The 23,870-nt window shown below is 43.6% G+C and overlaps 1 protein-coding gene across 1 annotated transcript in view; it reads left to right on the top strand.

Annotated features, from left to right (window-relative positions):
- The window catches only part of LOC141116653 (NACHT, LRR and PYD domains-containing protein 3-like), a 215,225-nt gene that overhangs the window by 73,883 nt on the left and 117,472 nt on the right, over positions 1–23,870 (top strand). The window lies entirely within an intron of this gene.

Genomic DNA, 23,870 nt, shown 5'->3' with positions numbered 1-23,870 from the left:
TTTCTTGCAAAAAAAAATTATTTTTTTATGTAAACAATAAGTGTCAGAAAGGGCTTTGTCTTCAAGTGGTTAGAAGAGTGGGTGATGTGTGACATAAGCTTCTAGATGTTGTGCATAAAATGCCAGGACAGTTCAAAACCCCCCCAAATGACCCCATTTTGGAAAGTAGACACCCCAAGCTATTTGCTGAGAGTCATGTTGAGTCCATGGAATATTTTATATTGTGACACAAGTTGCGGGAAAGAGACAATTTTTTATTTTTTTTATTTTTTTTTGTGCAAAGTTGTCACTAAATGATATATTGCTCAAACATGCCATGGGAATATGTGAAATTACACCCCAAAATACATTCTGTTGCTTCTCCTGAGTACGGGGATACCACATGTGTGAGACTTTTTGGGAGCCTAGCCGCGTACGGGACCCCGAAAACCAAGCACCGCCTTCAGGCTTTCTAAGGCCGTAAATTTTTGATTTCACTCTTCACTGCCTATCACAGTTTCGGAGGCCATGGAATGCCCAGGTGGCAAAACCCCCCCCCAAATGACCCCATTTTGGAAAGTAGACACCCCAAGCTATTTGATGAGAGGTATAGTGAGTATTTTGCAGACCTCACTTTTTGTCACAAAGTTTTGAAAATTGAAAAAAGAAAAAAAAAAATGTTTTTTCTCCTCTTTCTTTATTTTCAAAAACTAATGAGAGCTGCAAAATACTCACCATGCCTCTCAGCAAATAGCTTGGGGTGTCTACTTTCCAAAATGGGGTCATTTGGGGGGGGGTTTGTGCCACCTGGGCATTCCATGGCCTCCGAATCTGTGATGGGCAGTGAGGAGTAAAATCAAAAATGTACGCCCTTAGAAATCCTGAAGGCAGTGATTGGTTTTCGGGGCCCCGTACGCGGCTAGGCTCCCAAAAAGTCCCACACATGTGGTATCCCCATACTCAGGAGAAGCAGCTAAATGTATTTTGGGGTGCAATTCCACATATGCCCATGGCCTGTGTGAGCAATATATCATTTAGTGACAACTTTTTTTTTTTTAAACATTCTGTTTTATTGAAAAGTAAAAAATATTTGCTTACAAAGCAACAGCAGAGAACAATTGCTTGTCAGATATGTTACAATAGTAGGTAGACATTTAAAGCACAAGATGGAATTACATTAATTTTTGTGCAGTTATCATCAGTATGCCATTACTTATGAAATATAGTCTAAGGAACCAAATTGAAAGTTAACTGAGTTTCATCAATCTGTATGTTAGTTATGGGGTTAACATTTGAACCCATATCATATCCCAAGAAGGGGTAATTACCTCCTCTTAGTAACTAAACAACATACATTGCAGTAATCTACAGAGTACAATTGGTTTATCATCTTATGTAAACATCACCTTCTTCTTGATATTAACTGTTATTAAAATAGAGAGGGGAGGAGAAGGAGAAAGAAAAACACAAACAAAACAAAAAAAAAAAAAAAGGGGGAAAGTGTGGATGGGAGGTGAAAGAGGAGTCAGACCAGGCTTTGTGCCAAGATTGTAGTGAAATCTTGCGAGTACTTAAAGATGAACCAAGGTTGCCAGGTTCTATGAAATCGTTCAATGTGGCCCCTGTCCTGCGCTAGCATGTCCTCCATCTCGCAAATATCGCCAACTTTATTCAGCCATTCTACTGTAGAAGGAACTTTCACTGAATTACAATATAGCGGGATCAAAAATTTAGCCGCGTTTAGAAGGTGCTTAGTCAGAGAGTGCTTGTACCGCTTGAATGAAAAGTTCGTTACGTGTAAAAGGCAGCAAGCTGCCGTGAGATTTATTCTTGTTTCGGTGATTTTTTTAATCAAATTTTTTATTGTAGACCAGAAATTTGCGATAGGAGGACAGTGCCACCATATATGTGCCAATGTGCCCAACTCACCCTGGCACCTCCAACATAATTCTGACCTCTGAGAGTTCCATTTATGCAATTTGTCTGGTGTGTTGTACCAATGCATTAGTAGTTTATAGCTCGTCTCTTGTGATTTAGTGTTTATAGAACCTTTGTGAGCAAAAATACATGCATACCTCCATTGTTCACCCGAGATGTCCTCTCCCAGCTCCTCTGACCACCTCCTCCTGTGACCGTCATCATCAAAGCTCTTGGGGTGTTGCAGCCAAGCATATGCAAATGAAATGGCTCTGTTTAGAGGAGTCTTACTATGGCAAACCGACTCCAGATCCGTGAGAGGTCTAAGGAATTCCCCTTTTTGACTATGGCTGGTTAGGTAGCTTCTTAATTGAAAATAAGACCATTGCCTTAGATGTGGTAGGTTATTTTCCGCCTTCAAAACCGACCAATCTTTAAATCTGTCATCTGTAAAACAGTCACCCGTCAGTAATGGAGATGCATCCTGAGTTATGGGTTTGAACAATTTGTTCCCGAGTCCAGGGGCAAAATCTGGGTTGTCTGTTATTGGAGTCAGTGGGCTTACGTCAGAAGTAATACAATGACGATCGGCGAGTGAGTGTATAATCTCTAGCGTGACGCCAGTTATAGGGTGTTTGCGGACATTCAGCGGGTATCTAGCCCAGGGGATCCACGGGTAATATTGTAACGTAAGGGCGTTCAACTCTCCCTCCAGGGGTACCCAGTCCTTCATGTGGCCATGGCAATGCCAATCTATCACTCTGGCTAAATGTGAAGCGTAATAGTAATGCTTAAAGTTAGGTAGGTTAATCCCCCCTAAATCTTTGGGTCTTGTCAACCAGGGTAACCTAATCCTAGGTTTTTTTTGGTTCCACAGGAATCTCAAAATTATAGAGTTTAGTGCACGAAAAAAGGTATGAGGGATTCTAACTGGTATGGTGCGCATTAGATATAGAAACCTGGGTAGAATAATCATTTTTATAATAGCAGCCCGCCCAAACCAAGATAGAAAATCCAAGTGCCAGTCTTTAAGATTTTTTTCACAGGTCTTCAGGAGTGGCGGAAAATTCTTTTCAAACGTGTTCTGGAGTCGAGGAGTAAGCCAGACTCCTAAATATTTAAGTGTATTGGGGACCCACCTAAACTGTGAATTGGCAGTGGTTAGGCGGAGCAGATTATCTGGTAGCGTAATGTTGAGGGCTTCAGATTTAGAGTAATTTATTTTTAAATTTGAAATGTAACTGTATGTACTAAATTCTTTAAGTAAGTTAGGTATGGAGACAGTGGGGTTCGTGAGAAAAAATAAAAGGTCATCTGCATAAGCTGCCACCTTAAACTCCCTGTCCCCAATCCGGAATCCAGCTATTGCGGTATTTTGTTTAATCGTTCTTATGAATGGTTCCAGGGTTAGTATGAATAGCAGGGGTGACAGCGGGCACCCCTGCCTAGTCCCATTCGCAATGTGTACAGGTTTAGAGAGGGTACCATTAATCTTTAATTGTGCTTTAGGGTTTTGGTATAAAGCTGATATCCAGGAGAGCATGTGCGTACCCAGTCCCACATGTTGGCACACTGCCTTCATGAAATCCCATGCTACTCTATCGAAGGCCTTCTCCGCATCCGTGGACAGGAGAAGGCCCTCGATATCCCTCGCTTTTGCTGCATGTATAAGAAGGAGCGCTTTAGTGACATTATCTTTCGCGTCTCTTCCAGGGACGAAACCCACCTGATCCAAATCAATCAGCTCTGGCAATAATGGGCTCAGTCTCGTAGCGAGTATTTTGGCGAAAAGCTTAACATCCAGGTTTAGCAGGGAAATGGGTCTATAACTTGGGCATTCTAATGGGTCTTTTCCTGGTTTCGGTATCACTGTAATGTGGGCCGAGAGAAAATCTGGGGTCACCTCTCTAGGCGAGGACAGAGAGTTCAAAGCAGCCGCCAGGGGGTTCTTAAGGATGCTCAAGAAGGTTTTATAATAAATGGCTGAATAACCATCCGGGCCCGGGCTCTTGCTATTTTTTAAATGTTTAATGGCCTGGGTAATTTCTAGTGGTGTGATTGGGTCCTCTAGTAGGACGGCGTCTGACTCCTGAAGAGCTGGGAGACCGCTCCTGAGTATGTAGTCTTTTATGATTTGGATTCTGTCGTCAGTCACATTTTGTTCCCTGTGTTGTGGTGGAAGATTATAAAGTTTTGTGTAATATTTCTGGAAATGATCGGCAATCGCTTCTGTTGTTATGTCAATTTTACCTTGTGTCCCTCTGATGCCGGGAATGTTATTAGAGGTTGTGTGTTCCCTTATCGCTCTTGCTAAAAGTTTTCCTGTTTTATTTCCTGCCTCGTAGTATAGTTTCTTTCTAAAGAATAGAGTTCTTTTAGCTCTAGAATCCAATATTTGTTGAAGAGTCTTTCTAGCTTCTAGTAGTTGTGTGGCTGTGGTTGTAGATAAAGACTGTTTATGCAAGGTCTCTAGGGTGTTGATTTGTGTGATCAATTTTTTAATAGTAAGTTCTTTTTCTCTTTTACGCTTGGATCCCATTCTTATCAACTCACCCCTAATCGTACATTTGTGGGCCTCCCAAATCATAAGAGGGTCTGCGTCTGGGGTGTTGTTTAAGTTGAAAAACTCAGTCAGTGTGGAAGTTAGAGTGGGAAGAAACGACGGGTCCGTCAGGAGCGATGCATTTAATCTCCATGTCGGTTGTTTCTGTGGAGGATTTAATAAATCCAACGACAGAGAAATAGGTGCATGGTCAGAAATCGTTTGGTTTCCTATGTGTGCACTCTCCACTAACTGAAGATCTCTCTGTGAAATAAATAGGTAGTCTAGTCTCGCATATCTAGCATGTGGGATAGAAAAAAAGGTAAAATCTCTATCCTCAGGATGGAGAAAGCGCCATGTATCAACCAACTGGAGGGATTGGAGCATTGCCTTTAGTTTTTTGAGAATTCTGTAGGTGATACATGTTTTCCCGTTGGACGTGTCTGCTAGAGGGTTAAGCGGGACATTAAAATCCCCTCCGAGGATCAGGCAGCCGGAGGCAAATCCCTGCAGCTCCTTTACCATTCGTTGGCAAAACGTGACATGGGCCTTATTCGGGAAATACACGTTCGCCAGAGTTACTGGGGTGCCTCCTAGAGATCCCTTTAAAAAAATAAACCTACCTTCGGGGTCAGAGAGTTGTTCATTTAGTTCAAAAGGTGTGTTTTTGCTTAATAAAATTGATACTCCCTTGGATCTGGAATCGTTATTTGTAGCATGGAATGCCCTTGTAAAGTGGGAATTCGTAAGTTTAGGGACATGATGTGTCCTAAAATGAGTTTCCTGCAAGTAAACAATTTGCGGCTTACCTTTTTGGAGTTCCCTTAGAAGGGAAGTACGTTTCTCAGGGACATTCAGTCCTCTTACGTTGTGCGAGATGATCAGAGGATTTTTCCCTAGCGATGAGTAGGCCATGGCGGCAGGTCAGGAGGAGGTGGCTTCGAGGACAATCTGCAAGGAGACAGCTACAAAAACCTGGTCAAACACTTTGTTATTATCACAGACTCTCAATCTCAGTCCCAGTTGGTGTGGGTCTGAGTAAAATAGAACAAAAGGTTGAGCACCAGAACAAAAAAAAAAAGAAGAAGAAAAAAAGAAAAAAAAAAAAGGGGAAAAAAAAAGGGGGGGAGGGGAAGTGGGGGGTAGAAAGAGAGAGAAAGGTAAACGATAAGTAAATAAGAAAGGGGAAGAGTAGATTGAAGGAGCAAATAAAGTACTGGGGGGTCCCTCACCAGGGCGTGCTCTTACCGCCCCAGAGGGGGAGCCCACTGGGTTTGATAGTGCTCCCCGAGACCTGCAGTCAGGCCATTGGATCACTTTGTGGGGGAAGAGGGAGTCGTCAACGACCAAGCGGGGGCACACCAACTAAATTAGTAAATGTGTAAAATTAGATTTGAGAGAGAACTCTATTGAGTCACACACAGCCTTAAGAAAATTAGCTGAAAAAAAGAAATAAAACTGAACCATCGTACACCCAACCCAGGTATCAGTCAAAAATTCGGGATAAGGTGGTGGGATGTCTTATAAGGCAAGGGCTGAGATCTAACATAAAATTCAAAACTAAAGCTAAAGTTCTCTAAGGACTTGTAGAAAGAGATCAAATGGGGCACTAATGGTATCCTCGTCCTCTTTGGAAGATCCATGTTTCCGCCCTGTGAGAACAGCTGATCTTCAATTGTGACTTAAGGTGAACATGTGGAATAAGAGCAGCTGTAAAACTGTGGAGCCGCACATTCGTGCCGAGGGTCTTGAGATTCAAGGGTAGGTGAAAAAATTGGGTATGTTCAAAGCAGATGTAAACGAGAGTTATCAAGAAGTATCTGCAAAGCACCCGTGAACAACGTGACTGTGCAAACTTTAGTGAACACTGACAACAGATTGGGATATAGGCGTCATTTCATTCATCCTCCTGGAATCTGGCTTCCTCTGCGGATCTTCTCGGGGTTCCCATTTTGGAGTTTCCAGATCTGCTGTATTTGGATTTCTTGGACAGTCTCTTGTCAGGTGTAGAGAGAGGTGAGCTCGGTGGGCTTCTTTCAATAGGTGTCCGGAGGAAATCAGCGTACCACTCTGGTAGGTCGATCTGATCCAAATCTAGAGCGCGACAGAATTCAGGGAGGTCAGCGGGGGTGCGTAGGGTGTGTTGGTGACCATTGTAGGAGACCAGTAGGGCAAAAGGGAATCGCCAGGAGTATCTGAGATCTTTTTCCCTTATTTTCTCCAGCAGAGGGCGCAAAGCGCGTCTGTTTTGCAAAGTGATCTGAGACAAGTCTTGAAATAGCATGATCGTTGCTCCATTGAAGACAATTCTCTCATTTCTCCTTGCTTTCCGCATTATTTCGTCTTTTAACACAAAACTTTGTAGGCAGCATATTATATCCCTTGGAGGGGCTGTGTCTGGACCTTTCGGTCTGAGGGCTCTATGAGCTCTGACAAAGTCAATCTCTGTGTCCTCAGGTCTCTCTAATAAACTGTTAAACACCCTTTGCAGTGCTGGGGCTATTTGGGCCTGTTCCACTGATTCAGGTATCCCTCTCACCCTGACATTGCACCTTCTGCCTCTGTTGTCGAGGTCTTTGATATGTCTGTTCATGTTTATTAGGTGCTGGGATTGTGTCAGTGAGGCCTTTTCAAGTCTGCCTATGGCCTTATCCCTGTGTCTTCCCGCGGCCTCTGCCGCCGCCATCTTCTCATTAATAACCAGCATGCTGGTCTTAAGGTCTGTGATGGCAGCAGAGAAAGTGGCTTTGATGTCAGCCACTATCAGGGACATATCGGCGAACGTTAAGGGGTGATCCGGTCTGTGCTTACCCCTGCCTGAGTCCTCCGGAGCCGACTGGGAGTCCTCGCTGTACTCCTCCTCGTTGTGCGCCGGCGCCATCTTGGATCTCGTTTTGCTGCAGGTGAGCTGTTTAGCTTTAAAGATGTCCGGAATCGTAGAAGCCGAGTGAGGCACCGATCCACGTCTCGGGCGGGATTTAGGTGTGTAGTGTAGCTTCTTACCCGGCATCTGGTGGCTCTGGGTCCGGTATTTAGGTTGCGGACGGCTGTGTGTGCTGCGGAGCTCAGTTAGTGTGCGGCCATCCTCGCCGCGCGCCAAGCCACGCCCCCTCTTAGTGACAACTTTTTGTAATTTTTTTTTTTTTTTTGTCATTATTCAATCACTTGGGACAAAAAAAATGAATATTCAATGGGCTCAACATGCCTCTCAGCAAATTCCTTGGGGTGTCTACTTTCCAAAATGGGGTCATTTGTGGGGGTTTTGTACTGCCCTGCCATTTTAGCACCTCAAGAAATGACATAGGCAGTCATAAATTAAAGGCTGTGTAAATTCCAGAAAATGTACCCTAGTTTGTAGGCGCTATAACTTTTGCGCAAACCAATAAATATACACTTATTGACATTTTGTTTTTACCAAAGACATGTGGCCGAATACATTTTGGCCTAAATGTATGACTAAAATTGAGTTTATTGGATTTTTTTTAGAACAAAAAGTAGAAAATATCATTTTTTTTCAAATTTTTCGGTCTTTTTCCGTGTATAGCGCAAAAAATAAAAATGGCAGAGGTGATCAAATACCATCAAAAGAAAGCTCTATTTGTGGGAAGAAAAGGACGCAAATTTCGTTTGGGTACAGCATTGCATGACCGCGCAATTAGCAGTTAAAGCGACGCAGTGCCGAATTGTAAAAAGTGCTCTGGTCAGGAAGGGGGTAAAACCTTCCGGGGCTGAAGTGGTTAAGGAAAAAACTAGTTAAGGAAAAAAACTTACATTTAAATGCTCATCAATGCAGCCTTGCACAGTGTCCATCTGTATGCTTGTCCAGTGTCATTTGCAGTCTTGTCAGTGTCATTTGCAGCCTTGCAGCCTTGTCAGTGTCATTTGCAGCCTTGCAGCCTCCATCTGCAGTCTTATCAGTGTCCATCTGCAGCCTTGTCTGTGTCATTTGCAGCTTTGCTCAAGCTGCAGTAAAAGTGCAGTGACTTGTCAGTGTCACTGCAGTTTAAATATGGCGCCGCTGAGATACACAGAGCTGGTCCTGTGTATCTCGGCTCCTGTCTGCTTTTCTCAGCTCCTCTTGCAGTCCCGCCCTATGATGGACATAACACAGGTCCAATGGCGGGACTGGGCGTGACTGTGAGCGGAGCCAAGCACCGTCGATATACATACATAGCCGAGTGTACTTGGCTAGCTCTGCTCACAGTCACGCCCAGTCCCTGTGTTATGTCCATCATAGGGCGGGACTGGGCGTGACTGTGAGCTGAACCAGTATAGCCGAATACACTCGGCTGGGGCCCGCGGGCCCCCTATTGGGCGGGGCCCATGGGCTTGAGCCCAGTCAAGCCCAATGGTAAGTCCGGTCCTGACACTGTCTGCACTGTATATATAGGCTACACTGACTACACTGTATGTGTGTATGTGTGTGTATATGTATATATATATATATATATATATATATATATATATATATATATATATACACACACATACTGAACTGCCTGCATGCCACTAACTAACCTGCCTAATCTCTCTTCATTCATAACTTTACATGGCCGCCATGTAGGCAACCTTATATAGTGATCCATGATTGGCCAAAGGCACCCTGCTTTTGAACAATCATGGCTCTCACAGCAGATTGTGCTGTGATTGGCCAAAGCATGCAGGTCAGGTGCATGCTTTGGCCAATCAGCATCTGTCAATGCACTGCAATCTCGCAGTGCATTATGGGGAGATCCGCGGTGCTCAAATTTGCCATGAACGCTTCACAAATGATGTTCGTTTGACTTGAACATGGGGATCATTCCTAGTGATCAAGTACAACCTTTCATAGAAACGATATTCCCTGATAGCAATATCCTTCTTCAGCAGGATAATGCACCCTGCCACACTGCAAAAATGGTTCAAGAAGGGTTTGAGGAACACAAGTTTTAGGTGTTGACTTGGCTTCCAAATTCTCCAGATCTCAATCCAATTGAGCATCTGTGGGATGTACTGGAAAAACAAGTCCAATCAATGGAGGTCACATCTCAAAACCTACAGAAGTTAAAGGACCTTCTACCAATGCCTTGCTGCCAGATACCACAGCATGCATTCAGAGGTCTAGTGGAGTCCATGCCTCAATGGGTCATGGCTGTTTTGGTGGCAAAATCTACTCAATATTAGGTGGGTTGTTGTGATGAAACCACTTGAGCACCCCACTTAGGTGCTTCCTTTCACCAACCATTGCTTCCTGCCCTCCAAACTGTTCTACCAGCCCTGTTACTCCAATCACCGTACACAGACAAGGTGTTGAGGTAAACCTCCAAAGGAAATACTGTTTATTGAAACTCAGACACATACTTTAAACCCTGCAGGAGGACATGCCCTCCTGATCATTTTACCTGAACAACACAAACTGTAACCAAGAAACATAATTAACACGATGAGCTATTAATTAGTCAGTTAAACCAGCCTAAGTGACCCAGACAATGTTGTTATTAATCAGACAATAGGTGACACAATTAACAATGGGACAGACATGCTTAGCAGAAAACACATAATACCTTAATAAACAGAAGCCAATGTACACAGCTCTTTCAATGAACATGTATAGTTCAGAATCAAACAAACCAGTAATAGTCTTTATATATTTCTTGAGGGATATTGTTTACAAATATTACTGTCCCATTTGAAGTAATTAAAACCACATTCTCAGTGTCCATCAAGTAGTTGTTCATCATTTGCTTGGTCACCCTCTAATTGACACAGGGTGACTTATACCTAAGAGGGGCCTGTGCAGCTGAACCAAGAGTTTCCCAACCTCTTTAAAGTAAGCTGGGTTCCACAAGCCCTCCGCCCAATGTAACTCCCATCTGTTACGTACCGTGTGGTAGAGTCTGACTTGTAGAAGGAGACCTCTCTTACAGTCCTGGCTCAGGAGCCACTGGAGTGAGAACAGTAGACTCGAGAGCGCAGTGAGGTAGGAGTGCCTATTTGTGGTGTAGGCAAGGATGGATGGATAATGAGCCACCAGACAGGTCCAGATGCTGATGTCAGGGGAGGCAGGTGCAGGTCAGCGACCTGGAAGCTGGCAGGCACAGACTGGAGCAGAGTGAGACAAGCCAGGTCAAACACAGGTAATCAAATAGAATTGATCAGTAGGCAGGGGCAGAGAGAGACAGGCCGGGTCAAACACAGGTAATCAGGCAGGTTGGGCTGTAGCTGATGCAGAGTCAGATGAACAGGCAGAGGTCAGCAACAGGGTGTCAGCAAGGAAGTCCTTATAGCAGGGTCAAGGCAAGCCAAGGTCAGCTTTGGAGAGATCGGGTAAGTCCAGCAGAGCCGGGTCAATACAGGTGATTAAAAGTTAGGTACAGGTTTACAGGAATCACTAGCTGCAGATCAAACAGCACTGCACTTGTGCAGCTGCTGTCCTTTTAAAGGTCTATTGGCACCAAACAAAATCTAATGCACACGCATCTGGCGCGTACCCCCGCGCACACAGGCACATCCAGTGCACACATGCCGCTGTCAGACTGGTACCCATGTGCGCATGTGCGCACACATGCACCTCCGTCTTGTCACAGCAGATCCCTGACATTGCCCCTCCCAAGGGGCAGCCTCCGGCTGCCTAATTGGTTCTTCTTCTCAGGATGGACAAGAAAAAAGGCACGGATCAGTCTCCTTGCATGAATGTTACATTCAGGTTCCCAGGAATTGTCTTCTGGGCCATACCCTTTCCATTTAATTAGAAATTGTACCTGGTTTTGCAGTCTCCTACAATCTAAAATAGCTTCTACCTCATACTCCTCACTTCCATCAACCAGAACAGGTTCTGGTGGTCTGGATCCTCTGTCAGGAAAGGGGTCAGGTACTTCAGGCTTAAACATGGATACATGAAAGACAGGTTGAACTTTTAATGAATCAGGTAAAGATAGTTCATACGATACCGCATTAATTTTACCTGGAAATGGTTCTATGAACTTGGGTGCCAATTTTCTTGAGGGACACGCCAGCCTAAGATTAACCATGGAGAGTCATACTTTGTCACCCAACAGCTCTTCTCCTCCTGTCAAAATTCTTCTTGCTGTCCACTTGAGCCTTGTTACTGCTTCCTGCAACATCCGGTTGTTGCGGCTGAAGAAATTCACCATATCCTGGGCTGCTGGGACTGAAGTTTCTGGAGGAAAATTAGGTAAAAATGACAGGTGAAAGCCATAGTTAGAAAGGGGACTGCCCCGTAGCAGAATGGCTGTCGTTGTATGCAAATTCTGCTAGGGCCAGTAAGGACACCAAATTATCCTTGACAAAGGTTGTGAAACATCTGATGTACTGCTTAAGGGTCTGATTAGTCCTCTTGGTCTGTCCATTGGTTTGGGGATGATAGGCTGAGGATAGCGCCAATTCAATTTTCAGGGTTTCACACAAGGCCCTCCAGAAGCGTGAGGTGAATTGTACCCCTCTATCTGACATGATATTTGCAAGACCTCCATGTAATCTGACAATCTCCTTGACAAATACTTGGGCAGTCTCTGTGGCAGACAGGGTACCTTTTAGCAGCAGAAAGTTGGCCATTTTGGAAAATCGGTCCACAACTACAAAAATTGGAGCACATCCCTCAGAGCATGGAAGTTCTGCTATAAAATCCATGGAGATTATCCTCCATGGTCTGTCAGGAACGAGCAACGGCTTTAACAGTCCCCAGGTCCGACTTCTTGCCGTTTTACTCTGGGTACAGACAGGGCATGCAGTTACATATTTCTTGCAAAACTCTTTCAGACCAGGCCACCAGAATGTGCGTTGTACCAACTCATGGGTCTTGTGGACACCAAAGTGACCTGCCAGTGGGTGGTTGTGAAAAATTCTCAATACCCCAACTCGCACATCCTTAGGAACAAAGATTTGGCTTCTTTTCCAGAGTAGGCCATCTTTAGATGCCAGGGTGAACGCAGAGGGTCTGGCAGTGTCCATGGAAGCTTCTTTGAGTTGTGAGAGCAGATCTGTTTGGAGAAGCAGAAAGTTATCTGCGGGCAGGATAGTGTCTGGAACAAACAGTTTTTTGGGATTATCATACATCCAAGATAAAGCGTTCGGTTAACCATTTTTTGATCCAGGGCGATAAGTGATATGTAATGAAAATCATGACTAGAATAAAACCACGCCAAGCTCAATGGGCTCTAGACATCTGGCAGATCTCAAGTATTCGAGATTTTTATGGTAAGCGTATATTAGTACTGGGTGAACGGCACAACAAGTATCTCTACTCCATTAATGCTAACTTGATAGCAAGCAATTCCCGGTCTCCAACATTATAATTTTTTTCTGCAGGAGAAAGTTTCCGTGAGAAAAAGGCCATAGGGTGCATAAATCTTTGATGCCTTGCCGTTGGGAAATAACTGCCCCTACTGATATTATGGATGCATCCACTTCGAGGATGTAGGGCAGTGATGGGTCCGGATGACTGAGAATCGAGGCTGAGGTAAAAAGTCTCTTAAGTGTCTCGAAGGCCTCTTGGGCTTCTGAATTCCAGCGAAATTGCAAGTTCTGTATGGTCAGCTGAGTAATGGGAGAGATTATAGCAGAAAACCCTTTAATGAACTTCCTGTAGAAAAATTTCAAAGCCTACAAAACGTTGCACTCCCTTTTTGTCCATAGGTACAGGCCAGTCTAATATGGCAGACACCTTGTGGGGGTCCATCTTGATTCCTGTTGTGGCAATTACAAGTCCTAGGAACTGGATGCTCTGCTGCTCAAATTCGCACTTCTTGGCCTTTGCATATAGTCCGTGTTGGCAAAGCCGACATAACACCATGCAGACATGCTCCCGATGTTGGTCAAGTGTTCTGGAGAAAATTAGGATATCATCTTAGACAATCACAAAAATGGCCAGGAAGTCCTTGAACACATCGTTAATAAAGTGCTGGAAGGTGGCAGGGGCATTGCAGAGCCCAAATGGCATGACCAAGTATTCATAGTGGCCGAACCGAGTACGGAAGGCTGTCTTCCACTCATCCCCAGCTCGGATGCGGACCAGATTGTAAGCCCCCCTCAGGTCTAATTTAGTGAAGACGGTGGCAGATTGTAATTTCTGAAACAGCTCAGGCATTAGTGGCAAAGGGTAGCGGTATTTGACCATTATCTTATTGAGCTCACGGTAGTCCACACATGGATGCAGAGTTTGGTCCTTCTTTGCTACAAAAAATATTCCGGCACCTGATGGGGAAGAAGAATGGCGGATGAAGCCTTTTTTCAGATTTTCATCAATGTACTCCTTAAGTGCCTCCTGCTCCCATTCTGACAGTGGAAAGATGCACCCGAAGGGAGGAGCTCAATTGGACAATCATAAGGGCGATGAACTGAAAGGGTATCTGCTCCTCGTTTGCTGAAAACGTCAGAAAATTTGTGATAAGGTGCGGGTACTGCCTGGAGAATGTTCTGATCAGAATCCATACATAGCAGTGTGGTAGGTGGCTCGGGTGACCTGGAAGGTTTGGTATACAGTGTTCCTTACAGTAGGAAGATAGGAACTTGATTTCTCCTGATATCCAATTAATTTGAGGGTTATGCACCTGGAGCCAGGGTAGGCCCAAGATCAAAGGAAATAGTGGAGATGAAATGGCATCCAAGGTCAGTAGCTCCCTATGTTGAGCGAGGGTAGTGACAGGCAGTGGGAGAGTCTCCTGGGTTACTTGTCCTGACTTCATGCAAGAGTCGTCCGCCAAATAAACTGAAAGTCTGTGTGTTTTTTGTTGCAGAGAGATGTGTTGCTGGATGGCGAAGGTTGCATCAATAAAACAGCTGCATTCTCCAGAGTCAACGATGGCGTTGACTTAAATTGTCCTTTCCGAGAGCTGGAAAGAGAGGGAGGGCAAGATTAGTTGCATTGGCAGATAATGTTGATAAATAGGCAGGAATAGGAGATAGGCACTTATGCTTCTTGGCAGGGCAGCTGTGCACGTAGTGACCAGCCTCACCACAGTAGAGGCAAAGTTTATGCTGACGGCAATGTGCTCACTCTTCAGGGGACAAGGCAGGTCGCATTAATCCTAGCTGCATGGTTTCAGAAGTGTCTGGTACTGAGCTGGCAGGATTTGAGTGGGTCAGAGACAAGTAACGGGAAGCAGGAATTGGTGCTCTCTGGGTCATCCATACTGGGCGGCTCTGCTGGGAAGACTATTCTGATCGACGCTCACGGAGTCGCCGATCAATCTGGATGGCCAGAGTTATCAGTGCTTCAAGGGTATCAGGTGTACCAACTCGGGCAAGCTCATCCTTGAGACTTTCGGAAAGTCCCATGCGGAACTGGTGTCGCAGAGCTGCATCATTCCATTGGGTGTCTGCGCTCCAGTGCCTGAAGTCTATGACCTCTGCTGTGGCAGTTCACTGAGGGTCGTCATAAAGCTGGGCCATGGCATTAAAGAAAGATGACATAGCATGTGTCTGTACACTATGGTTCAACCCTACTCTGCAGGAACTATACTCATTGCGGGGGCGTGGCTTGGCGCGCGATGAGGAAGGCAGCAGACTAGTGGAGCTCCGCTCAGCCCTCGGCTCCTATAGCATCTACGACACCGACGATAGCAGCGAAGATGAGCAGACTAACACGCCACAACTCCAGCAACCACCCCCGCCGCTCGGCCACCCTGTCCGGCTCGAGAAACATCCCAGACATCTTTAAAACTCAGCCCCGGAGAAACAAGGCCCAGACCAAGATGGCGCAGCCTCGTGGGGAAGAGGAGTTCAGTGAGGACTCACAGTACGCTGACGAGGATGAGGTAGGAGACACCCTGACACCGGAGCTACCTCTCACACTCACTGCCATGAGGAAAATCGCTGCAGACATTAAAGGTACACTATTCTCTGCCATAACGGAACTTAAAGCAGATGTATTATCACTATCAGGGAAAATGGAGGGGGTGGAGATGGCGGGCCAAAAGAGAGATAAGGCGATTACACGCCTAGACAAAATCGCTAACTCCCACACAGCGCGACTCATAGAAATGAATCGTCAGCTGGAAGATCTCGACAACAGGGGGAGAAGGCACAACATTCGGGTGCGAGGGGTCCCCGAATCGGTTGAACCGGGCAACATCACCTCCGCCCTGCAATATGTGTTCAATGAACTACTAGAGCGCCAAACAGATACTCCTATTGACTTTGATAGAGCACATAGAGCCCTGAGACCCAGACCGGCGGACACCGCACCTCCACGGGACATAATATGCTGTTTACCCAACTTTAAACTGAAAGAGGACATTATGGCCAAAGCCAGGCATAATGAACATATCACCTTCAATGATACCGAAATCTCCATCTATCAAGACTTATCCCCAATCACTCTTAATAACAGAAGAGCTCTACGCCCTCTGCTGGAGGTATTGCGCAAACAAGGCATTCCTTACAGATGGAAGTTTCCATTTGCCCTAAATGCTACCTTCCAAGGCAAACAACTGTTTCTACGCACACCTATGGAACTACCAGATTTCTGTAAGGACCTACAGATACCACTCATGGATTTACCGGAATGGTATGGAGAATTCTGCACACCCCCAACTACACAAGAGGCACATCCTTCACCCCAATCAACGCCTGTCAAACCACCCTACAAGAAAGGGAAGTTCCAGAAGCACAACACACCAGGCCCCAGCTCTACTAAAAAACATGCTAACGTGGCAAGGGCTCTACTGACTGAATCTGACCCGGAATGAAGAAGGAAATTATAAGAAACGTCGGTCCCTGACTGATAGATGGGGTGTTTTAAGACCTACAATCAAGATTTTTTCACAGTTGTTGGGTAATTGGAGAAGGTTTAGTCCTTACACTTCCATTTTATGTTTCTCCCTGTTTTTGTTTTACAGACCTTGCATTTTTGATTTTGTTCTCGTTAAAGGTCCCTTTGGGATAAGTGAGAGTGCCAGCAGCAATGTTCTATTTGGTCATAATTTGTCCTGAGGGCAGCCCATAACCGGCTGTCATACTTGCAAACAGGCTGTGGCCCTCCATCCACGGCTCCGCCAAGGTCTTCTTGGTCATCAAGGAAACTGTGACATAGACGACAGGGGAGGATTCCCATAAACTGCTGGTCGAGGCAATATAGGCGTTTTTCATAATAATTTTTTTTTTTTTTTTTTTTGCCTGAAACTTATCTATTAGACGGAAGATGTTCTCAGTTAAGATTTAACATCTCTTAAAGATGTCGGTTGTCGTTTTTCAAGTTAAGATTTTTCTTTAGAAATATTATAGGAGTCCGAGGGAGGAGGAGTTGTCTAAATTGAGTGACATATTCTCACTAAAATTTTAAAGCAGTCTACGACAAATTCTGTAGATACTACTCGGGACGTACCCTCCACCTCCCCCGCAGTGGGAGCCAAAGGTGGGCATATTGGTGACACCCTACCCAGGTGGGGTCCCACCGGTGTGCCTGCTCAGGCCCCAATCTGAACACATCACTCTAGGGGTTTACTTAGAGGTTAATTAACACTAAAACTGATTCCACTCTCCTTCTGTCGAGAGTGAGATCCAATTTCTTCTTTCATCCCCCCTCCCTTTCATCTTCTTCTTCCTAGCCCCTCTTTTTTCTTTTTTACTTCCTAATTGTTTTCTACAATTCATACGATTTTGACTTAGAAGACTCTTCTTTTATTTATTTACTTTATTTATTTTCTTATATGTGATTGAACAACTCTAGCGTATCGTACCATTTAAGCTGATTTTAGCTACCATGGTCTACTCCACAATGGGCAAAAGCCCTACAATAATATCGCATAACGTAAGAGGGCTTAATACCCCACAAAAACGCACACAACTGATGAGGCTCCTGGGGAAGAAGAAGCCGGCCTTTGTTTTTTTCCAGGAGACCCACTTCAAAGCAAATGCCATACCTAAACTAACTGACAGGTACTTTACTAAGGCCTATCACGCAGCAAACTCAGAGTCCAGAACAAAAGGTGTCTCCATTTTAATTGGGAAAAACGCAGGTTTTGAACTTTCTCAACAATTAGCGGACCCTGGGGGCCGGTTCCTTCTTCTTAAGGGCTCAATTGGGAAGAGACCAGTCACGCTGGCTAATGTTTATTTTCCGAACTCAGCCCATGTTACTTTCTGCCAAAAAATGATAGACGTGCTCACGGAGTTTGCCTCGGGATGTATAATACTGGGAGGGGATTTCAATGTTCCACTGGAACCTCTCCAGGATACCTCCAACGGCAAATCATCCCTAACATACCGTGCTCTCAAAAAGATTAGAGTTCTACTCAATAAACTAAATCTAAAAGACACGTGGCGCATAGCACACCCCCATGACAGAGACTTTACCTATTTTTCCCCACTACATAACAAATACTCCCGTATAGACTTTGTGTTTATAACACAAAGAGATCTGAGTTTACTGCAGGAAGCACATATAGGAACAAGGACAATATCAGATCACGCTCCAACATCCATAACCTTGCTACTCCATACTGCCCCTAAAAGCCAAGGCGGCTGGAGACTAAACTCAACGCTGCTTACAGACCCTGTAACTTTAGAACCAGTGACGGAGGCCATAAAAACATATTTTAAAGAAAACTCAACAGAAGAGGTATCACATATCATGATCTGGGAGGCACATAAATGTGTATTAAGAGGCAAACTCATTAATCTAGCTTCAATTAAAAAAAAAAACAAAGCAAAAGAATTAAAAGCTGCACTAGACAAAGTACAAAAATTGGAAACCCAGCATAAAAGATCATTGGCAGTGAGCACGGCCAATGAGCTTTTAATAGCACGGAAGGAGGTCCAAGAAAAATTAGAGTTACAGGCCAAACGAATTTTATTTCTTCGAAGAGGCTTTTTCTATGAACATGGTAATAAAAGTGGCAAGTTCCTGGCAAGGGCCCTAAGAGACATACGATCTACCACTACTATCACGAGCATAAAGAATAAAGAAGATAAACTATTGCATGACACAGATAGGATCGCGGCAGAGTTCCACGAGTTCTACTCAAAGCTCTATAACCTCCCAGCTTCACACAGACCTGAGGCAATGGAGGGCTCGAGAAAACAGATTATAGCACGATACTTAACCCAAAGTGGTATTCCAAAAATTACTGAGCTAGATGCCTTGGAAATAGACAAGCCAATAGAGCAAGTGGAGCTCATGCAAGCGATCAAATCTTTAAAAACAGGGAAAAGCCCAGGCCCGGACGGCTACACAGCTATTTATTATAAGACCTTCGCCCACCTTCTGACAAAGCCCTTATTAAAGGCTTTAAACTCTCTCTCATCAACTCAAAACTTGCCACCCTCATTCAATACAGCACACATAACAGTTATCCCCAAACCTGGCAAGGACCCCAATCTCTGTTCGAGCTACAGACCAATTTCGTTACTCAACTTAGACATGAAACTCTTATCCAAGATTATAGCCACTAGAATTAGTAACGTATTGCAGGATATTGTGGGACCTGAACAAGCAGGGTTCATGCAAGGAAGAGAGACTCGTGATAATGTTATAACTGCTCTAAATCTCATCCATTCACTTAGAAAGACTAACACAGAGGGCCTTCTCCTGTCTACGGACGCGGAGAAGGCCTTCGATAGAGTGGAATGGGATTACATGTTCGCAGTCTGCGAGCATGTGGGTCTCAAGACAAATATACTACAATGGATCTCGGCGCTGTATCAAAACCCGACGGCTAGGATAAAAATCAACGGATCACTATCAGAACCAGTAAAAATCCAAAATGGCACAAGGCAGGGATGCCCCCTATCTCCAATTTTATTTATCCTAACCCTAGAACCCTATATACGTACGATTAAAGGAAACGCATCTATCAAAGGCTTGAATATGGGTAAAACTTGCTATAAAATTACGGCATATGCAGACGACCTGCTGTTTGTGATCACACAACCACACACGTCGATCCCCAACCTGATAAAAGAACTCCGTTTATTTAGATACATATCCAACTTTAAAATTAACTACGAAAAATCTGAAGCCCTTAATATTTCCTTAACGCCACAACAATTAGAGGTCACCAAATCAAACTGCCCCTTCAAATGGGTAAATTCTAAAATAAAATACCTGGGGATATGGCTCACTCCTGATTTAAAAGACATTTATACCCAAAATTTCCTCCCATTTTTAAGCACCCTACAACAGGATCTCCAACAATGGAATTCTAAACCATTTTCATGGTTTGGAAGAGCGGCGGCAATAAAAATGACGGTCCTTCCCAGAGCCCTATATCTGTTCCACACACTTCCCATCCTAATACCTAAACAGTTCTTCCTCTCACTACAGGCAACTCTTAGAGATTTCATCTGGGCAGGGAAGAAACCGCGTATTAGTATGCAAACGTTGATGAAGATGAAAGCTGAGGGAGGTATTAATTTACCACATTTTAAGCTCTACTACTATGCGACGCATTTGACCCGCATTCTGGACTGGAATTGTCACGCCCGTTCCAAGGCATGGGTCGACCTAGAAAGCTTAAACACAGAGACACCACTAAGGTTTTTGCCATGGGTGAACAAAGACGCCCGTACAACTGAAGTAGGAGAACACCCCACAATAGGGCCAACTTTAAAAATCTTTCAGATAGTCTCACAGCTTTACAACCTTGCGTCCTCCCCAGGCCCTCTAACCCCACTGGTTAAGAACAGAGAGTTTGCCTTAGGACACACGACAAAATCTTTCCCTCATAGAGATGACCAAACACCACTGACAGTAGCCCATTGCCTTGAAACTGGCAAACTAAAAACTTTTACCAAACTACAGATGGAATTACAGGCCAAACACTTTACTCACTGGCAATACAGACAACTACATGACTACATTCTCTGCCCCGCGAACAAAGAAAAATTCTTGAGAGAACAAACATGCTTCGAAAAAATTTGTTTAGCAGGAGAACAAGTACACAAAGCCACCTCTCTAATATACAGCTGGCTACGGCCTAGTCAGGATAACCATCAGAGTAAACATAGGCTAGAATGGGAGACTGCGCTGCAAAAATCTTTCACTGACACACAATGGAACAGTGCTTGTATTCTGGCTCACAAATGCTCAATTAGCACCAGTAGTCAAGAAACATCATACAAAATCTTGACAAATTGGTACTTCACACCGGCCAGACTACACTCATGGTTCCCGGAGACATCTGAGAACTGCTGGAGATGTGGCTCCGCAAAGGGGGACATGCTGCACATATGGTGGTATTGCCCATCATTACGGGCATTTTGGGACTCCGTTTGTGCAAAGATACAAGCAATAACTGAAACTGGCATAGCTCTCTCACCTGAATGCTGCTTGTTACACATCTCAAACTACTCGCTAAGTAGATACAAAAAGTCAATGGTAAGACATATGTTGAACGCAGCAAAAACCATAATACCTAGACACTGGAAAACGACACACTCACCCACGCTAGATGAGTGGCTCCTAGAGGTAGATTCAATATACAGAATGGAAGAAACAGTAGCCATGTCCACTGAAAGGACAGATAAATTTCATAATTTATGGAGAGCCTGGTTCATATTCAAATACTCCAAAGATTTTACTGCAACGCAGATTGATTGAATGATTATTTTTCCTGTAGATCATACTATCTAAAACACCAGACTGAGATGAAATAGCCTAAGTAGCCCCGAGCAACATAGAATGAAACTACGCCTCTCTCATACACTCTTCTCATCCCTTTCTCTCACATATCTCCCCCCCTCTTTACCTTTCTTTATTTTTGTTTTTGTCTATTATACAGTGTTATAATCTTAAAATGAGTTGAGATACTCACACATAATGTTTAAGAATTATCAATAGAAACTGTACAACTAGATTCAAGACATGATATCCACAACTTTGTAATGAGATATAAAGTGCTTGCTATTTGTGATTGTATCATACATAACTTTGTTATACCGCAATCTTATTTTTGCTAAATAAAGCTTTTTTGGAAAAAAAAAAAAAAAAAAAAACTATACTCATTGCCCGATACTAAGCGATGGTACTCCAAGGGAATAAAATACTTATGTCATTTGTATGATGCCCAAGGTTTTAAAACTTTTCAACAACTGAGACTAGACTTTGACCTACCACGCTCTTATTTGTTCCACTATTACCAACTTAGGCATGCTATACAAGCTCAGTTTGGCTCCTTAAAGAATCCCATTAACCTACCCCCACTAGAGAGACTACTAAGACAACCAGACCCTAATAAGCTTATTTCTACCTACTATGCGGCCCTAACGACAGACGTTAACCCCCGATTTAGTAAAGCACAGGAAAAATGGACATCCATGGACATTTCATTTACTGAGGAGGACTGGACTGAATTCAGAGACACATATAAAGCCACGGTCATCTCATCCAGGGATAAAGTTATACAGATTAAATTTTTTCACCACTCTCACCTTACTCCGGCCAGATTACATAAAATGGGGCTGAAGTCCTCCGCTGAGTACTTCCGTGGTTGTGGAGGGAGTGCTGATTTCATGCACTGCTTCTGGACCTGCCCAGTGGTTCAGGATTTTTGGGTGGAAGCAGGCTCTTTCATTTCCTCTGCTCTAGGCCTCCCCAAAATCATCCACCCAAAAAATGGACTGTTGGGGATCTTTGGAGATTTACAACTATCAGCGCAGGCAAAAAGATTACTATGTATCCTTTACTTTTATGTTAGAAAGACCATTCTGCTGTCATGGAAGGGTATATCAACACCTTTGAAATCCCTATGGCTAAAATTAATTAATGATGTTATACCACTGTATAGACTTACCTTTGAACTAAGGAAACGGACAAAAACATTCCATAAAATTAGGGGTAGGTGGCTTGCTAGCCCTCTGACCCTCACCTTGTAGGATATACATAGTTAGGGCATTTACAGGTTGCACCAGAATAGCATATCATTTATGCAGATTATTAATACTGTTATATACAGACGAATTGCTTGTATGTGTAGTTGTGTGGAAATATTAACTACTGCACCAATATCTGTCTTTGTTTATATGAGCTACATATTGATGCTGTTTACCAGTGACTGACCGGGCATGTTAAGTGGTTGTTTGTTGTGCTTGTTTTGTACAACAGGTTTGTAAAATCAATAAAAATATCTGTTAAAAAAAAAGAGTATATCAATGAACCCCACAAATGGATATAAATAACAGTGCTGTGAAAATATACCCCACAGACAAATGTGAAAATAACCTGTGCTGTGAAAATCAGTTTTAAAAGAGGGTATACCAAGATTAACATGCGCATAGGAGCGCCAGTTTAAAACAAATATGTCAGAAATAAAATTATTCACAAGTGCATTGTCAAAGTAATAATGGTGAGAAAAATGTTCAAAAATATAAATGTTCAGAAATATGTCCCAAAAAAAGAAAAATCCATCAGTGAGAATATGTTTCTGTGATGAGAGGAGAAGATCCCTTATCCAGTGAGAAATGAAACACCCTAGTGAATAAATTGGCTCCTTGCCGGATAGAAAGACCAATACGTTGGTCTCACCAGGCCCAGGGATTTAAGGTCTCCCAAAAAACCGTATGGACAGATGGAAGTTTGGGGTTTCAGTATAGCCAGAAGGGATCAAAAAGACCAGAGCTCATCCGTCTAAAGTTGGTAGTGTCATTCAAAATAAAAAGTGAAGAGAGCTCCCATAGTGCAGTATGTAGATGTATTTATTGAACACAAACAGAAATTGCACTTACAAGAATGTAGCTGAATGAAGGCAGTCATGAACCGGCATAACAGCAAGGTCAGAGATCCAAACGGCGGCTTCTCAAGAGGCTTCCTTTGCACGCAAATCACTGTTAGACCGTCTCCTCCGAAGAGGAAAGCGTGATGACGTCAGAGATGCAGGCTCCTCCCTATGCATTTCGTCACTAGCGGACGTCGTCTGGGGATTGGCTGCAATCCCAGTGTCATCACGCAGATCGTATATATATATAGCATTGCGGCGCCATTTTGACCATGGGCTATCCGGACACTGACATGATGGTTAAATTGGCGCCTCCATTTTAGATAGTGGCAAAACCCAAAACAGCGGTGCGCAAAGGTAAAGGTAAACAAACTAGATAGGAAAACTCCATCTAGTGGCTAACAAGTGTAAAGCATATTAATATAAGGTCAGCAGCGGTAAGGCGACTCCGGAAGCCTCTTTCAGAGAAAAGTCATATACCACATTGAGCACAAAGAATTTTTCTGATACATTCACATACTATAAAATATAAATAATACATCCTAATAGCAAAAAAAAATAATTTTAATTAAATTAAGCTTAATATGACAAAGACTAAAAGAAAAAAATTAAAAATAAAAAATAAATTAAAAAAATTAAAAATAAAAATTTGAAATTAAAAATCAGGCATTATTAAGAAAACAATTAATGTCCCAGTCGACATTCAAGCCAAAGGGGACATATGATTTCATATTAAAAATCCACTTCGTTTCAAGATGAGAGACAGATCTGACCTTATTAGT

The sequence above is a fragment of the Aquarana catesbeiana genome, linkage group LG13 (assembly GCF_042186555.1).
Source record: "Aquarana catesbeiana isolate 2022-GZ linkage group LG13, ASM4218655v1, whole genome shotgun sequence".
NCBI classification, from domain to species: Eukaryota; Metazoa; Chordata; class Amphibia; order Anura; family Ranidae; genus Aquarana; species Aquarana catesbeiana.
The sequence above is the reverse complement of the archived record's forward strand: the minus strand, read 5'-3'. Positions and strand labels throughout refer to the sequence as shown.